Here is a 13,411-nt window from a genome sequence, read left to right as displayed (position 1 = left end):
AATTTGTCTTTTAGTTTGGAATGTGGAATACTTGTGTACAGAGTAGAAAAGTCAAATGTTTTAATACTGTTACAAGATGAAAGAGAGTTAGATTGTATGTACTCTAAAAGATCTTTGGAATTATAATGTGCTCAGATCATTTTTTATGTCTGTGTTGATTAAGTTTGTTACCTTACCTACGTAATACATTTAGTATTCTTTGGAATATACAAATATCATTGTCAAGCTTGTAGAATAACGACCGGGTATACTAGTCTAGTGCTGAAGTCTGTTTGTAACGGTTTAGTCTGTCCCTTTTCTGTCAAACTGTTTCCTATTCAGACTTCCCATGTAGACAAAAAGCACACCTGATCAGGGAGTACACAATTATAAGCCGGATTTAGACAGGAGTACATGATGTATGTATAATAGTTATGAGTAGTGCATTCAGACTTGTGGAAAAAATATGAAAATGTCTATCTATAGATTTATGGGTCGGTCAAAGCGCATTTCCTGGACAATTAAGAACGTTTTAACCCAAAGATTGACGGTCGAGAACTTCTTTAAACACATGGTTAACCAGAAGTTGTCAATTAGTAAACAAATACACCAGGTGAAGGGAATGATTTGTATCTGAACACTACGTTAAACTTTTATTATCTCCAGCTACTTATAAAAAGCAGGGATATTGCAATAAATCAAGGTCCAGTAAAGAACTCTTGTCTTACGTGTACTTCACCAGTGAAATCAAAACATATAGCAAAAAGTAAAATCACAAAAATACCGAAATGGCAAAATCAAAAGCTGTTGCACAACAAATGGGCAACTGTCATGTACCTAACTTGGTACAGGCATTTTCTCGTATAGAAAATGTTGCATTAAACCTGGTTTTATAGCTAGCTAAACCTCTCTCTTGCATGACAGTCATATAAAATTCCATTATATTAGCAACGATGTGTGAACAAAACAAACAGACATTATAGGTAAAAATGTCCAAAATAGGGGTATAGTACTAGTAGTCAACTTTGTGTTATAATCTTAATCATTATGAATACAAACAGATATATAAACAAATATTAACCATGACACAATAACACAATGACGGGATGTGTAAGAACAGAGCCACGTCACATACAAGAAAGAAACACACAAAGGCACACCGACAAAGCACATTAGCAAAAACGAAAGACAAGAATACAGAAATTATCATAGAACAAAACACAATGACGGGATGTATAACTACAAACACAAAAAGGCATATTAGCAAATATTAAAGCCAAGACTACAAAAATTATCATAGTACAAAATACTACAAATACACAATGACGAGATGTATAAGTACAGAGCCACGTCAACTGCACAATGACGAGATGTATAAGTACAGAGCCAAGTCAAATGGTTATAACCAAAAGAACAGACTAAACAGTAAAAGTACTAGTATTAATATTAAAAAAAAGACAAGTAAAAGAATACTGTACCACGCCATTAAGATGATAAACAATGTCAGTACCTAAAATCTATCTATATATGTAGAGAGAGAGATAGATAGATTTTAGGTACTGACATATATATGTATATATATATATTTCAAGACCATCGTGTATTAGTTGTGAAGTTGATACAAAATAATTATCAACAAGGTCTTCGTACTTTCCGATAAACTTTTTTAGAAAAGGGAAGAGGAGTTCTTTGACATACCCCTGGTTCATCAACTTTCTGCTGTGACACTGGTGACGTTTTACAAAGTCTGAGTTGTAATTCAGTGTGACTTTTGTGACGTATGGAATCACAATAATATGTACGTCTATATCTTGGAACAATATACGTTAATTGAATCCCCCTTATACTAATTTATGTAAAGTCTGTGAAGATAGATTACCAGACGTCAGCGATTCATACTTTTGTAATTCTTCAGGGAGCTAACATCGGATTTTTAAGGGGGCTAGGATGAAATTAGAAAAAGGCGGGACTGGGATTTTAAGTTTTAAAAAAAAAGGCAGTATGAGCAACTTGGAAAACAAAGACAGGATAACAGTTTATGTAACAAAGTCAGGATAAACTAATGAAGACCAAAGAGAGTGAAAAAATAAAAAGATAGAACAGAGATTACAACAAAGGCAGGACACCATTTTTCATCCTTGTCCCCCTAACAAGCAAACTGTAGCTCCCTTTAATAGATGGGGATCCGTCCAATCATCTAGTCAGTGGCATCGACGCAATCAAAACCTCCCTTTGGTCACCGTCAATTGATACCAGTTCTGATGAAAACCAATAAAATGTCTTCAAATAACTCAAACAATTAATTGAAATCAAAAGTTACATCCCAAATGTTTTCTGTACACGTCTTGGCTCCAGACAACACAAGTCGATAAGGTGTAAACCCCGTTGGTATCAGACCAATAGCAAGTATTTCACCTTAAACTCTAATTCTGACAATTGCACAAGGTCACCGTTTTCTTTGACTGTTAACAACGTCTTTACACCAAATTCATTGGATGATGGATATGTACTGATCGATATTTTAGTTTTAGATGCATGATTTTTTATTAGTTTTTGTTGAATTTGAACTAGCTATATTAAAGTAACTGCGAGTACTCTGAGATCTATACTAAGTAGGATGTACCCTGCCACCTCCACTCTGTGTTTTTTTTTACTTGTTTTAGTGCTTTGTATCGATCTGGTGAGTTAAGCTCTTTTCAACTTATTTTATTGTTTGCTCATATGTTTAACGGTTACACCACTACCGCAGGTTAGTGGAGGGTTGGGCGACCGCTATCATGTTAAACACTGCCACATTCCGTATGTACCTGTCCCATGCAAGAAACCTGTACTTCAGTTGTGTTCGTTTGTTGCTGTATACCGGTATCATATTTGTTGTTCTTTTTATTTAATTAAGATATGACAGTTAAGTCATTTAATTCTTTCGTCTTCAGGTTTAAGCAGATGTTATTGGAAGATGTCTTTGTCAATATGAGCAAAAAATACTAAAAAGTAAAATCACAAAAATACTGGACTCCGTGGAAAATTCAAGACTAAAAGTCCCTAATCAAATGGTAAAATCAAAAGCTCAAATACACCAAAAGAATGGAAAACAACTGTCATAGTCCTGACTTGGGACAGGCGTTTCCTAATGTAGAAATTGGTGGATTGAACCTGGTTTTATAGCTAGCTAAACCCATCACTTGTATAAAAGAGGGACGAAAGATACCAGAGGGACAGTCAAACTCATAAATCGAAAACAAACTGACAACGCCATGGCTAAAAATTAAAAGGACAAACAGACAAACAATAATACACATGACACAACATCGAAAACTAAAGGATAAACAACACGAACCCCACCAAAAACTAGGGGTGATCTCATGTGCTCCGGAAGGGTACGCAGATCCTGCTCCACATGTGGCACCCGTCATGTTGCGTATGAGATAACAAATCCGGTAAATAGTCTAATTTGACAGGTCACATTCATGAAAAGGAAGGGGATTGTAGTTACGACGTAAGGAACATATCCGATATCATTTGTGAAACGGTTATTCCATAACGGTCAACCAACTCGTGATGGCGTCCTTAAAATTTACGAAGAGATGATTTCAACTTCACCATTTGGAACTCTTGATTTAATAGCTTCCCTGTGAGCAACAACCCTCTATCAAGAAAATCATGATAGGAAATGCAAGCACGGGAACATCGTATCAATTGGGAGATATATACATCGTATGCAGGTGCTGCTGGAATGTATTACTTAGAAATGAAAAGTTCACAATAGGAAAGCTGAAATCATCGCTTTTGTCGTAAAGTTTTGTTTTCAATCGACCCTCATTGTCAATTTCTAGATGCAAGTCAAGATATGAGGCCGACTTAACTGTATCTGTTGTATCCCATATCTCTGGTTCAATGGGATAGCTGCGTTCCACATAGTCACCAAATTTTGAATTATTTAGTGAAAGAACATCATCTATATAGCGGAAAGTGGAGTTAAAGGATATTGCTAACTTAACTTCTTATCTTTCTTCCTAAGAAGTTCCTGTATGAAGTAAGCCTCATAATAGATCTAATAAAGAAACAAGTCGGCAAGTATAACAGTCGCATACAATAACATTATATTGACAACAACGTGTGAACAAAACATACAGAATACAGACATAATAGGTATTGGCTAGATGTATAGGGGGATGGTTGATATATCAAAAAACATGTTTGACCTCTCCTCATTTTAGCGCCTGGCCAAGTCAGGAGTCTCTGGCCTTTGGTAGTCTTGAATGAATTTTAATTTTAGTTCCTTGTGTATATATCGGAGTTTAGTATGACGTCCAATATCACTAAACTAGTTTACATTTTTATTTAGGGGCCAGCTGAAGCACTCCTCTGGATGCGGGAATTTTGAGGCATTGAAGGCCCATTGAGGCCTTTGGCTGTTGTCTGCTCTTTGGTCGGGTTGTTGTCTCTTTTACACATTCCCCATTTCCATTCTCAATTTTATTAATGTTGCAAATAGCGATACAGCAGTAAAAAGTGTGTTATTATCTTAATCACTATCAAACAAACAAATATATAGAACTAATTGCATAACAGTGTGGTCGACAGTAAAACGTTTGTAGGTTGTAACTTGTTTGTCAACGGCTATGATTTTATGCTCACCCAGTCTGTCAGAGGCCTTCCAGTGGGGATTGAAATATTCACTTGTTACACATTCCGATACATAAAATGAAACTTTCTTTTTACAAAGCTCGAAAGGAATTTGTTTTAAATATTTATTATAATCATCACATACAACCGTGTCATTTATAAGAATAATAATGTTCAGAGATGATATTATTTAATAATAATAAAAAAAATAGGTTTATCCATTGTAAAAAAAAACTATTAAGTTGATGGGGTTAATTCACAAAATATCTCATTGATTAAGAGCACAACTACTTCTACGGTGTGATCATTTAAGAATGGCCTACTATTTATTCAATGCGTATACATGTGGGTTTTGTTTGTGAAGAGTTCTGGATAATTAAAAAATCGTTTGATTTCTTTGTTTAATACCATAAAACGATTCATTCTTTCAGATATTTGTCACTTTGCCCTATCTTCAAGTCAAACACAATTTCTCACGTTTCTTACAAAACTTATATTCTTGTGATGTGTTCTTTTGTTGAAAAAAAAATGTATAGATATAGATAGATATAGGAAGATGTGGTATGAGTGCCAATGAGACAACTTTCCTCCCAAGTAATACTTCATAAAAGTAAACCATTATAGGTCAAGGTACGACCTGCAACACGGAGCCTTGGCTCACACCGAACAGCAAGTTATAGAGGACCTCACAACTACTAGTATAAAACCATTCAAACGGGAAAACCAACGAGAAACGAAAAACACATATGAACTACATAAACAGACGACATCATGCATTGTAACTTTTAAAGCCAATTAAGTAAAAAAAATAATCTGAAAGAACGTGCGATATCATATTAGGAAAATTGATGGTCAAACCATAACAAAAAATCAAGTAAAGAATTTTAAGTATTCAACCTTTATAGCTTGCTGTTCGGTGTGAGCCAAGACTCCGTGTTGAAGGCCATTTTTATTTATTTTCAAATTACAAAGGTTATTCCTGATTAGTATTTTTAATTATTTTATATAGGCGTTTAGAACCTTTGGTAACCTCACAGTTTAAATTTCTATGATAAGTACGTCGTGAGCAGTGGGCATTACAGACGAACGTTCACCTAATTTTCCCCAGTCAATGAATGGCCATAGCTACACTGTTATGAATTTCATTCTAAACAAACATTTACCATGGCACAATAACACAATGACGGGATGTTTAAGAACAGAACCACATCATATGTAACAAAGAAACACAAGCATAGAGACAAAGCATATTAGCAAAAATAAAAGATAAGAATACAAAAACAATCATAAAACCATGCTGGGATGTATAAGTATATGCATGTGTAAGGAAGAACCACTAAAAGGCATAAAGACGAAGCATTTTAGCTCAAATTAAAAACAAGAATACAAAAAATTATCACAGAACAATGACTGGATGGATAAGTACAGAGTCACGCCAATTGGATACCACCAAAATCAGACATTAATCGGAATTGAGATATGTGCATTACTTTGAATACAGTGTTTTTGGTTTGTCTGTATCTTGGCATTGCACAAGGTCATCGTTTTCTCTGACTGTTAGTGACGTTTTAACCTTAAACAATAAATCCATTGGATGTTGGATATGTACTTCTTTATATTTTAGTCTTAAGATGCATGATTTTTTTTATTAGTTGTTACTGACTTTGAACTAACTGTCAGTAACTGCGAGTACTCTCAGGTCTGTAATTCGTGTATTTTTGTTGTGTGATGTATAAGTACCCTGTCACGTCCACTCTGTGGTTTTGTGCTTTGTGTCGATCTGATGAGTTAAGCCATTTTTAACCGATTTTATTGTTTGTTCATTTGTTGTTATGTTACACCACTGTCTCGGGTTAGGGGAAGGTTAAGCGCCGACTAACACGGTCAGCGCGCCACATTCTGTAAGTGCATGTCCCAAGTCAGGAGCCTCTTATTCAGTGGTTGTCGATTGTTGCTGTATATCATATTTAGTTTTCTTCCATTAATTTCTACATAAATAGGCTGTCAGTTTTCTCGTTTGAATTGTTTTATATTTTTCATTTCGGGACCTTTTATAGCGGACTGTTTGGAATGAGTTTCACTCTCTGACAACTATTCACATGTTTTTTTTTGTATTCCTATCGTTGAAGACAGTAGTATCAAATTATGATTTTTTTATATTTTTCCCCGTCTGGCATTAAGCCCGTACTCAATGGGGTCATTTATTTTGGTTGTGCAGGTCGTATAAATACGCATGAACGTCCGGTCATAATAAGACTTTAAATCAACTGACATAAATATGCACATTAACGAACATCTTCTTCAAGATGTCCTGTTGAAAAGGCAGTATTTTTGTCCCTATTTGATAAACTTTTTGTACAGTGGCAGTCTATGTTTCACTTCCTTCATACTGGTCGTCCTACTATACAGAACATTTCTATTTAATTTTATTGTTAATTTGCCTTCGTACTATTATGTAAATTGAATTGTCTACAAGTTACCATACCAAAGCATTGATTATTGGGTGAATGAAACACTTGGAGATTTATAGTCTACCACTTACCTTACCAAAGCACTGATTATTGGGTGAATGAAACACTTGGAGATTTATAGACTACCAGTTACCATACCAAAGCACTGATTATTGGGTGAATGAAACACTTGGAGATTTATAGACTACCACTTACCTTACCAAAGCACTGATTATTGGGTGAATGAAACACTTGGAGATTTATAGACTACCAGTTACCATACCAAAGCACTGATTATTGGGTGAATGAAACACTTGGAGATTTATAGTCTACCACTTACCTTACCAAAGCACTGATTATTGGGTGAATGAAACACTTGGAGATTTATAGACTACCAGTTACCATACCAAAGCACTGATTATTGGGTGAATGAAACACTTGGAGATTTATAGTCTACCACTTACCTTACCAAAGCACTGATTATTGGGTGAATGAAACACTTGGAGATTTATAGACTACCAGTTACCTTACCAAAGCACTGATTATTGGGTGAATGAAACACTTGGAGATTTATAGACTACCAGTTACCATACCAAAGCACTGATTATTGGGTGAATGAAACACTTGGAGATTTATAGACTACCAGTTACCATACCAAAGCACTGATTATTGGGTGAATGAAACACTTGGAGATTTATAGTCTACCACTTACCTTACCAAAGCACTGATTATTGGGTGAATGAAACACTTGGAGATTTATAGACTACCAGTTATTTTACCAAAGCACTGATTATTGGGTGAATGAAACACTTGGAGATTTATAGACTACCAGTTACCATACCAAAGCACTGATTATTGGGTGAATGAAACACTTGGAGATTTATAGACTACCAGTTACCATACCAAAGCACTGATTATTGGGTGAATGAAACACTTGGAGATTTATAGTCTACCACTTACCTTACCAAAGCACTGATTATTGGGTGAATGAAACACTTGGAGATTTATAGACTACCAGTTACCATACCAAAGCACTGATTATTGGGTGAATGGAACACTTGGAGATTTATAGACTACCAGTTACCTTACCAAAGCACTGATTATATGGTGAATGAAACACTTGGAGATTTATAGACTACCAGTTACCATACCAAAGCACTGATTATTGGGTGAATGAAACACTTGGAGATTTATAGACTACCAGTTACCTTACCAAAGCACTGATTATTGGGTGAATGAAACACTTGGAGATTTATAGACTACCAGTCACCATACCAAAGCACTGATTAATAGGTGAATGAAACACTTGGAGATTTATAGACTACCACTTACCTTACCAAAGCACTGATTATTGGGTGAATGAAACACTTGGAGATTTATAGTCTACCACTTACCTTACCAAAGCACTGATTATTGGGTGAATGAAACACTTGGAGATTTATAGACTACCAGTTACCTTACCAAAGCACTGATTATTGGGTGAATGAAACACTTGGAGATTTATAGACTACCAGTTACCATACCAAAGCACTGATTATTGGGTGAATGAAACACTTGGAGATTTATAGACTACCAGTTACCTTACCAAAGCACTGATTATTGGGTGAATGAAACACTTGGAGATTTATAGACTACCAGTCACCATACCAAAGCACTGATTAATGGGTGAATGAAACACTTGGAGATTTATAGACTACCAGTTACCATACCAAAGCACTGATTATTGGGTGAATGAAACACTTGGAGATTTATAGACTACCAGTTACCTTACCAAAGCACTGATTATTGGGTGAATGAACCACTTGGAGATTTATAGACTACCAGTTACCATACCAAAGCACTGATTATTGGGTGAATGAAACACTTGGAGATTTATAGACTACCAGTTACCTTACCAAAGCACTGATTATTGGGTGAATGAAACACTTGGAGATTGCTTGTCTATCAGTTGCGATACCGAAGTACTGAGTATTGGGTTAATGGACCACTTAGGGATTGGTAGTCTATCAGTTGCGATACCAAAGTACTGAGTATTGTGTTAATGGGCCACTTAGGGATTGGTAGTCTACCAGTTGCGATACCAAAGTACTGATTATTGGGTTAATGGAACACTTGGAGATTGCTAGTCTACCTTTTCGATACTAAAGCACTGATAATGGGTTGATGGAACACTTGGAGATTGCCAGTCTACCAGTTGCGATACTAAGCACTGATAATGGGTTGCTGGAACACTTTGAGATTGCTAGTCAAACAGTTGCGTTGTTTTAAAACAGTACGGTGCCTATTTGAACTCGGAAGACACTATTTTTTTGGAATTACCTTATAAATGTATGTTAGTGAGCAAAATTTTGGAAAATATAAAACGTTCGAGGAGTTAAAAACCAGAAGGCCTAAAGCTTAAACTATATATGGTCAGCTTTGCCTAATGGAGTTTTATCTTTATAACAATTGCAAATATTTTTTATTTATTTTTTGATTAATTTTTATATTCAAATCCTGCCAATACTAAATCACTGCAGCTTCTGTTACCTTAGGGGACTGATACTGAGTCTATAACTGACATTTTTCATTATTTTTGTGATTTTACTGTTGAATATGCATGTAATATTGCTACTTGACTTAAAATCCAATAACAACAATAATAACTATTAAAATGAAATATTGGCTCAGGAAATGCCCTATCGTCATCTTCACATGATTTTTGCATGTTATAAACAGTTTAGTATAAATTTTATCCTTTTTTAAAGACTTTTTTGTGTAAATTCTACATTTACAACACACTTCTCTGTACCTTTAATCGTTTAATAGATCATGAAAAATCCAAAGGCCATTGGTTCAGGGTTTTATATGATATACAAAAATTCCACTTATGAAAACTTGTTTGCTTTTTATGAATATTCATGAAGCTTTCCATAGCCTTCTTTTTTTATAAAGAAAAGGATTAACAGAATTACTGCAATTCATATTACATTTCAAATTTTGATAAAATTATGAGGTTTTAATATTTACATAGATTTATTGAACAGACTTTCAGTCTTTTTTCGGAATCCTTTGAAACCGTTTTAATCTCTAACCTAACGGTGATATCAGTAAAAGTTCTCAGCTTTGGCTGACAACTATCTTAACTTATCTCAATATAATAGAAATTTAATTTAATACACTTATATTTATGAAAACATTTCGGTTATACAATTGTATGTCACACGCCTTGAAGTTGATACCTAGTGGTTTGCTTGTTTGTTCATAAACGGTAATTGCACTGGCTAGACGCCGGTGTTAGTCATAACTTCTCTCAGATCCCTTCACTTTGAACATGTAACTGACTAAAGGACCGCGTGTATTTTGGCTAGAAATTCTCTCTTTTTTTCGAATATATTTTTCTTTCCATTCTGCAAATCATATTAACAGTTTGATACAGTACAGTTGTATACATGGACTCTGATTTAAATCCATCATATATTGAAAGATTAACCCGCTGCATAAATTATAGGAGTAAAATTAACCACAATGTGGAAATTTGGGAAAATATGCTAACAAGATGGTTGTTTTTTTTTCTTTTTGTTAATAGTTTTCGAAGATTTAAATATCATTCTTAGCTTTCACTCTGCATTACAACTTATAATTGTTCAGCTTTTTATTGATTGGGCCTTATTTATTTGTTTAATCGACTATCCTTTCACTATTGTAAAAAATCTAATGGGATGATATACAATTTTGTGAAACCAGTTAAATTACATGGCATCTCATATTTCATTTCTTCATTTAAATATTTTTTTGGTCTTTAACCTATGCATGACGTAGACTATGTCATGTTCAGAACAGCTTTAGTATTCAAGACACACCTAGATTTTTTTTTAAATAATTGGAACTTGCATAAAATGATTATTTGAACTCTGAAAGTCATAAATATACTAGTAGTATTAAAGTGCAGGAATGTATATTTTATGGCCCATTAATACTAGTTGCTTGTAAGAATACGTATTTCTTTATGATATTGCTTTGGTTTGTTTTTTTCGGAACTGTGTATAATAAGCTGATTATATATTTATATGATAGTAAATATTTTTTTTTTTCTAAATTATGTAAATAATTGTCGTAACTTCGTTGAACTTTGCTAGGCATGGTCCCTTCAATTAGAATAACATGTTTTTGATGTAACGTTAACGCGTCTTCTAATTGGCTGACATTGTTTTGTCTATCAACTCATAGGCATAGTTTTGTCACGTCTTCAACGTTTTTCACGATTTAATACAGCTAAAAATGGAATTTAGAAAAAAATTATAAGGAATGACTGTCATATTTTGTTATGTCTATTCTGGATAACACCAAACATGTTTTGATTTTGCCATTAGATTGGATAAAACCAGAGAATTCCGAAAATCTGACAAAACATCCAAAACATGACAAGCAAACATCATTAATTTTCTTTAAAAAGGCAAACCTGTCGGATGACGTCACACAAAAATAAAACAAATCTTTTTGCAGATTATTCAAAAAGAAGGATTGAGTTTGTCTGCATATCGTTTAAAATTCATTAAAGTGTAATACGATATTTATCCACTCTCGACAGTTATTTAAAACGCTCGGCGAGACTCGATTTTGAAATTTGAAAATTGAAGTGTTTCGAGTGGATACATATCGTATTACAATCGAAACAGTGGTAAAATCTATATATATAACCCCAAGGACAATACATTATGATACTTGTATCCGCTTCCTTTCTCAACCACTTATCATTTTATGTAATTTTCTTGGAAATTTGACCATTTACTGCTATTGTCCACAAACTGCTGTCCTAATTAATTTGGGGCTTCCCATAACAAATTGTGAATCATTACGCTATCTTAGGGAACCCAATTTTTAAACGCAACCTATATCTGTAATCACTTTTTATATTTAATTAAATATTTTACATAGAATATTCATAATATTATGATATTGTAAGTCTTTTTTCTATTCTAATTTGAATCGTTTGTGGTCATAGCAAAGAAAATCCCTTCACAACTGCTCGATCTACAACTCCACCTGAACCCCTTATTATATTTTTTATTTTTTCTCAGAATACCATAGTGCACCTACCATATCACTATTATTGTTTGGTTTACCTTACTAAACCATGGACTTTGCAAGTGGTTGTATGCATCATTGTGTAAGCTTATTTCGAAGTACCTCTAATTTGGCATGTTTTTATGACAATGTTTATAATCATACTTACTGTTTACGTTTAAATTTAACTGGTTTTTTTTTATCAATTTGTCAATTTTTAATTTTGTTTGGATTTTACTAATAAAATTCTTATTCTTATTCTTTTGTTTTGCTAATTAAAGCGATTGACAAAGTTTACGGTTATTATTTCGTATCTTGTATCTTATAAGGAATTAGTTTACATTAGCTGTATTTGGCAAAACTATTAGGGATTTTTGGTACTCAATGATCTTCAGCTTCGTACTTTATTTAGCCTTTTTACCTTTTTTTATTTGAGCGTCACTGATAAGTCTTTTGTAGACGAAACGCTCGTCTGGCGCAAATACAAAATTTCAATCCTAGTTTTTTTGATGAGTTTATGTAGATTAGGAATACTTAAAATATTCTGAAAAATATTACATCCTTTTTGTTTATATTTCGATTTATATATCATTTTATTGTAAATATTACCATGAGTGTGTTTTTGAAGTATGCAATTAATTTTTAACGGGATAGCTTATCCTAGTTTTACGGAGATGTTGTTTACGAAGCACGAAAACTTAGATACGATCCGGGTAAACTTATTTTTTCTTTAAATAGACTTTTTCTAAACGTTTACCAATTCAACACTATAAGTAGACCCTTGGATGTTATTTTAATAGTATTGATATTGATTTTGTTATTAGTAAATTAATAACAAACTATTATATTATTTTTATATACTTTCATGGCTCCAAAATCTGTCGATACCCGTATCTTGGCAGTGCACACGGTCGTATTTTTTTAACTGTTAATGACGTCTTTACACTTAATCCATGGGATGTTTGAGTAAATAAGTAAGTAAGTAAATATTTATTATAGTCACATGTGTAATAACAGTTAAACAAAACACAAATATTTTAAATAAACAATAAAATACACCCGACCTATTGGTTAGATATAGGAAGATGCGGTATGAGTGCCAATGAGACAACACTCATTCCAAGTAATAATTTATAAAAAATAAACCATTATAGGTTAAGGTACGGCATTCAACAAAAAACTAATGTAAAACCATTCAAACGGGGAAACCAACGTTCTAATCTATATAAAAACGAGAAACACGTATGAACTACATAAACAGAGGACAACCACTGTACATCAGATTCCTGATTTAGGATAGGTGCCAACAT

Source organism: Mytilus edulis, chromosome 4 (assembly GCF_963676685.1).
Source record: "Mytilus edulis chromosome 4, xbMytEdul2.2, whole genome shotgun sequence".
In the NCBI taxonomy this organism is placed as follows: Eukaryota; Metazoa; Mollusca; class Bivalvia; order Mytilida; family Mytilidae; genus Mytilus; species Mytilus edulis.
Note: the sequence above shows the minus strand (reverse complement) of the source record.